Here is a 5,500-nt window from a genome sequence, read left to right on the forward strand (position 1 = left end):
TGTTAAAAGTAAAGAGATTTTTTTAAAAAAGTGGTACGATGGGCAGAAATGGGAAAGATAATAGTGTTCGGCACTATCCAGTGTCTGCAAGAGGTTGGCATGTTGATCAACAAACACCTAAGCTAATAATAATGGACAATATGCAGATATTCTGCAGCTCACTTCCAAGTGATGATTGACTGCCTATATAATTCTGTTCATTCATTAAAAGTTAATATGTAAATGCAAATTTTATAACACACTTGAACGTGCACTCTTGCTCATCTAATGAGTTTAATTGAAACTGCTGATCCTTGCCTAAGGATATTTTGTAATGTGTAGTCTTGTAAAACAATATATTTGTTACATTGCTCCTGGCTTGTTCTGGAATCACAGAAAGTACACTTCACCAATACATACTTGAATACTTAACCTTATCTGCGGAAACATTTGAATTGGCATTGTGCCCAGCTATTTTCCCAAATTATCTCTCTCGTACAGAAATTAAAACCAATATTATGGACTAACCATGTATTGTGAACTAACAATTCCTTTGCTGTATTTAAGAATTTATGTGTTATAAGAGGAAATGTTGATTAAATAATGTCACATTTATTTCCAAAACATAAAAATTATGAACATATTTTTCACTCCAATATCCATGAAATTAGCTACTGGATAAGTACAGTATTTTTCTCATTTAGGGGCCTATTTAATAATGCTCACGACAGAGCCATGATTATCAGCAGTTTGTCATGTGACAAAAATAGAAAGGAAAGTGAATGAGGTCCTAGGACCAAATCCAAGACTCTATAACGGCGCACTCATTATAGCTAGTAAGTATGTAGTGGTTACTAAAATATAACTTTTAATAAATTCAAGCTAAAAACAGACTAACATAACATACGGACATAGAAAATAATAAAGGAAAAAAGTACAAAGTGCTGAGAATGAGAATATTCCCATAAAAAGGCGAATTATACTAAAGACAATACGACATAAATACACAAAAGTTATACCCAATACTGAACAGTATTGGTATATCACAAACAGAATATATAAAAATACACTCCTGTAAATGGACCAATCAATTATGGATATTTACCGTATAGTACAGAAAGAAGGTATAGTGAGGGATGTCAAGAGTCCCGATTCATTACAGAGTTCTGCTGCTTGCCATCATGCTATAGCAGAGAATGGGAAGTGAGAGACCCGTATGTCACAGTGACCCCTCGAAAATGAAGAAAGATCACGACCCTGTAGCAGGCATTCATTAAATCCCTTTCTCCATTCTATGCATGCCTAAATATTTACCCTTGACGAGTTTATGACCTGAGTGTATTTTTATATATTCTGTTTGTGATATACCAATACTGTTCAGTATTGGGTATAACTTTTGTGTATTTATGTCGTATTGTCTTTAGTATATTTCGCCTTTTTATGGGAATATTCTCATTCTCAGCCCTTTGCACTTTTGTCCTTTATTATTTTCTATGTCCGTATGTTATGTTAGTCTGTTTTTAGCTTGAATTTATTAAAAGTTATATTTTAGTAACCACTACATACTTACTAGCTATAATGAGTGTGCCGTTATAGAGTCTTGGATTTGGTCCTAGGACCTCATTCCCTTTCCTTTCTGTTCCACATTGACTTACTCTGAGCAGCACCACTGTGGGTATAGCCCCTTCTCTCTCTTCTACATAGAAGAATATGCTCTTTGATATTTTTCTACAATTACATGGTGAGTTAGTTGCTTGTGCTTTGGGCTTCTTCCCCCTTTCCCCACTCTTGTCCTCTAATGTGACAAAAATACCCTGGCTATGTACTAAATGTAACTCATAGGAACAGCGGTAATGATAACTGCTGTCCCTGTAAGTTACATCCCCGGTATGTGCACAGCACCAGATTCTGTAGTCGGGTTGAGGCTGTGCCTTTCGTGTGAGTAAAGCGATTTATGCCATTTGCTTCGCATTTATGTTTTTTAGTTGCGAGTATCCCACTAAAATCGTGTATGTAATAGGTCACGATATTTCAGCCACAATACGCTGTTCGCATGTGACGTCTCGTGAGGAAGCTCCCAGGAAAAGGCACAAATTTTAGACCAACCGGAATGCGAAATTCATTTCAACAAGCATACTGACACAAAGAGATTCACCCATTGGCAAGGCAAAGTCCCATGATTTAGGCATCACACATGCTATATAAATCCCCATTTTGTGTTTTGATAGGGAGTGAGAAACTGAGTGAATGAAAGGAGAGGTGTAGTCTGACTGCAGACACAATGACACATCATGGCACCAGAAGAGCTGGGGGAGCTCAGCAGAGGCTGGAGGAGGCGGAGGATCCAGAGATGATTGTCAGGCAGAGTCACAGTCATCAGGAGGAGGTAGGTTTGTCTGACCAGGAAGCGCAGGAGGAGGATGATGACACACAGGTGGAGAAGGAAAATGAAGATGAGGGGGAGGATGAAGAGTCTGCTGGTCCTTTGCCTGGGAAGACGTGATGTGGGTGCAATTTGCGCTTCACCTATGAAGAATATTCTGCACTGGTACATGCTATGGTATCAGTGTTCACACGTCTCCTGAGAGAACGCGCACACTGTACCTCCCTGGCCAGAAAGAAACAAATGTGGGTTGGCATCACAGAAGCTGTTAATGCTGTCGGTAGCTGCAGATGTGACTTTTACAATGTTAAAAAAACGTTTCAATAACATCAAACGTGTGTTAAAGGGGAAAATGGCAGATGAAGTTAAGCAGTCCCGCAAGACTGGTGGTGGGCATCACATCCCCATACACTAAACATCTTATGAACAAGAGCTCAAACAGATTATTCCACCAGAGATCCTACCCAGAACTCAGATTGAGGATACAGACAGACCTCCAAAACAGGCCCCTATTGGTGAGTAACAGAACAATATTCATATTACATATTTGTATTAGCATAATTTTCAGGGGTGATAGTACTACTCTATTACTGTACAATAAGCTAGTGCTGTGGAACTACACATACTAGTATGCTGTGACCTAGGGGTCTATTTACTAAGCTGTGTTAGGAGATAAAGTGAACGGTGATAAGGTAGCAGCCAATCAGTTCCTAACTGCCATTTTACAAACACAGCCTGTGACATGGCAGTTGGGAGCTGATTGGCTGGTACCTTATCACCGTTCACTTTATCTCCTAACACAGCTTAGTAAATAGACCCCCTCGATTGCACAGAGTGCAAAGATTTCAATGTTTCGGCATGCTGGGATGTGATGTGATACAGCATTTTTTTTGGGGGGGGGGATTGTGTAAAGAATAATGTTAGCAAGTAAAAATAGAATTGAACGCAACACTAATATGTTTTTTGAGATAAGCTAGCACAGAAAGGGCCATTGCACTGTTACCTTTACAACCACAGTAATTTTTTTGGTTGCACTGTTTTTTTTTATCATTTGCCCACTGCTCCAAATAATTTGATAACACATGTAATGAGGCAAATAATAATGTCTGGAATTGTTCCGCTGCTGCTCCAGGGAGGAAGAATTCTACAGCAAAAAGGGCTCTGTGGAAGAACATGCTGCAGGTATGCTCTAAAATAGAAATTTTGGAAAAACATCAAATTAGTATGTACATGACCATGTAATGATGAAATAGACCCAAGAAAACATGCTTTTTTTCAATGAGGACATTATTCTTAGATTTAAATACACAATAAATTAATGTGGCCACAATCTGCAAACAATGCAGAAGAATTAAAAGTGTCTAGCTCCCCCCCCCTCCACCATTACAAAAGTCTAAGTAATAATTCTTACCTTTTTTTAGGTCTCTCACGTCCACATCCACCAACTCCACCACTCTATCGTCGGGAAGGAGATGATGATCACAACATTGTCTTAGTCACAGTAGATCCTGACATGGCTGTGGATGAAATTAGAGAAGTGGTTACTAACAACAACCAGCAACTGAGCCGCACATCACCAGAGCCTACACCTACACCTCAACAACCCCATTCTGTAGAGGAAATAGCATTGTCACGTGATAGCTTTAGAACTAAGCAGGTCTTCTTTATGGAGAGACAAGTACAACAAATGGATTCCATTAATCTTATGTTAAAAAAAATATCTAGTGCTAACAGCGTGGCGGAGGGTACACGAATTAGAATGGCTAACAATATTGATTTAAGGTTGCTTGGCTATTCGGGCACGGACTGAGGAACTTATAAACCTTCACAGAGAGTTAGTAGGGCAGAGGGGGATAATAAAGGCAACATCAACATCCACTATTAGTAGTGTGTGTACAACTTCACTTAGTCCATCACCTACCACTCCATCCCGGCACAGTCTTTGGCACACGAGGTAGTGTGCTCAAAGCCATAGTTAGTGGTAGAGTAGGTTCAGCGGACAAAAAGTATATGTTGCACAGGTTACAGTATGTTATTAGAGCACTTTTGGATTGCATTGCATATTTGAATGCAGCATATATAGATATATGTCTGTTTTTGTACTTTTATATTGACAAGTCTTACAATGTCCATTGATATTATTCCAATGTTGGAGTATCGCTTTTTTGGTAATAAAAACATGTTACAGTGCAGTAACTGAGACAAAAGATAAATTTGTGATCTGGGAAAATGTTATTCCTAAGCATCATTATACAATATTTAATTTAAGTGTGTTATTATTTTTGATATAAAAAAAACTTACCATACACTCTCATGGTCCCAAATATATACTGTAAATATAGCATGCAGCATCTTTCTCGGTTACAGCTCAGTCCCCTGTGTAATGTACATACATTTTAAGTAATCTGTTTGTAGGCGTACAACTTGAACACATAATCACATACACATTCTGAATCATTGTGTCACAAATACATGAAAAATGCTGCTATATGATCCTCTATTGAGCCTCATTCCCACCCTCTGTACTGACAACGCCCTCTGATGGGAAAGGGTCCGGCTCCTCCACAACGGTTGCAATGTCCCCAAGGTCACCATGGCCTTACCCAAGGGCCATGTTAGAGCATGCAGCACAACTGGATGATGTCACACACTTTAACACATGGTAAAGTAGGATGCCAGCTGACCGGTCCAAACAACGAAACTTGCTTTCGAAACCCCAAAGGTACGCTCTATTACTGACCTTGTAGCAATGTGTGTGTTGTTGTACCGGTGTTGTGAAGGGCCTTGTAGTCACAACAGAGGTGTCATGAGCCAAGTCTGACACCCATATCCTGTCACCTAAATGATGAAAGAGCGTGTTTTAAAACTTCGATTAAAACAACTCAAATTGCATTTTTAAAATGCAAACACTTTAAGTACATGTAAAGTAGGGGTGTGCACCGGACACTTTTCGTGTTTTGTGTTTTGGTTTTGGATCTGGATTGGTTTTTCCAAAACCACCCTTCCGGGTTTTGGGTTTTAGTTTTGGATCTGTATTTTTTGGGAAAAAAGCATAAATACAGCTAAAATCACAGAATTTTTTTTTGTTGTTGTTCCAACGCTATTATTAACCTCAATAACATTCATTTCCACTCATTT

General features: G+C 38.9%; 1 long non-coding RNA gene across 1 annotated transcript; it reads right to left on the bottom strand.

Annotated features, from left to right (window-relative positions):
• Positions 1 to 3,344: 3,344 nt before the first annotated feature.
• LOC148539101 (uncharacterized) lies at positions 3,345 to 5,171 on the bottom strand. The gene is made up of 4 exons (XR_015871219.1): positions 5,103 to 5,171; positions 4,665 to 4,738; positions 3,774 to 3,879; positions 3,345 to 3,551 (listed from the first exon to the last, which is right to left on the bottom strand). It is a non-coding gene; the product is annotated as an uncharacterized LOC148539101 (long non-coding RNA).
• Positions 5,172 to 5,500: the final 329 nt, after the last annotated feature.

This window comes from Taudactylus pleione, unplaced genomic scaffold, assembly GCF_031769625.1.
Source record: "Taudactylus pleione unplaced genomic scaffold, aTauple2 ptg000030l, whole genome shotgun sequence".
Classification (NCBI taxonomy): Eukaryota; Metazoa; Chordata; class Amphibia; order Anura; family Myobatrachidae; genus Taudactylus; species Taudactylus pleione.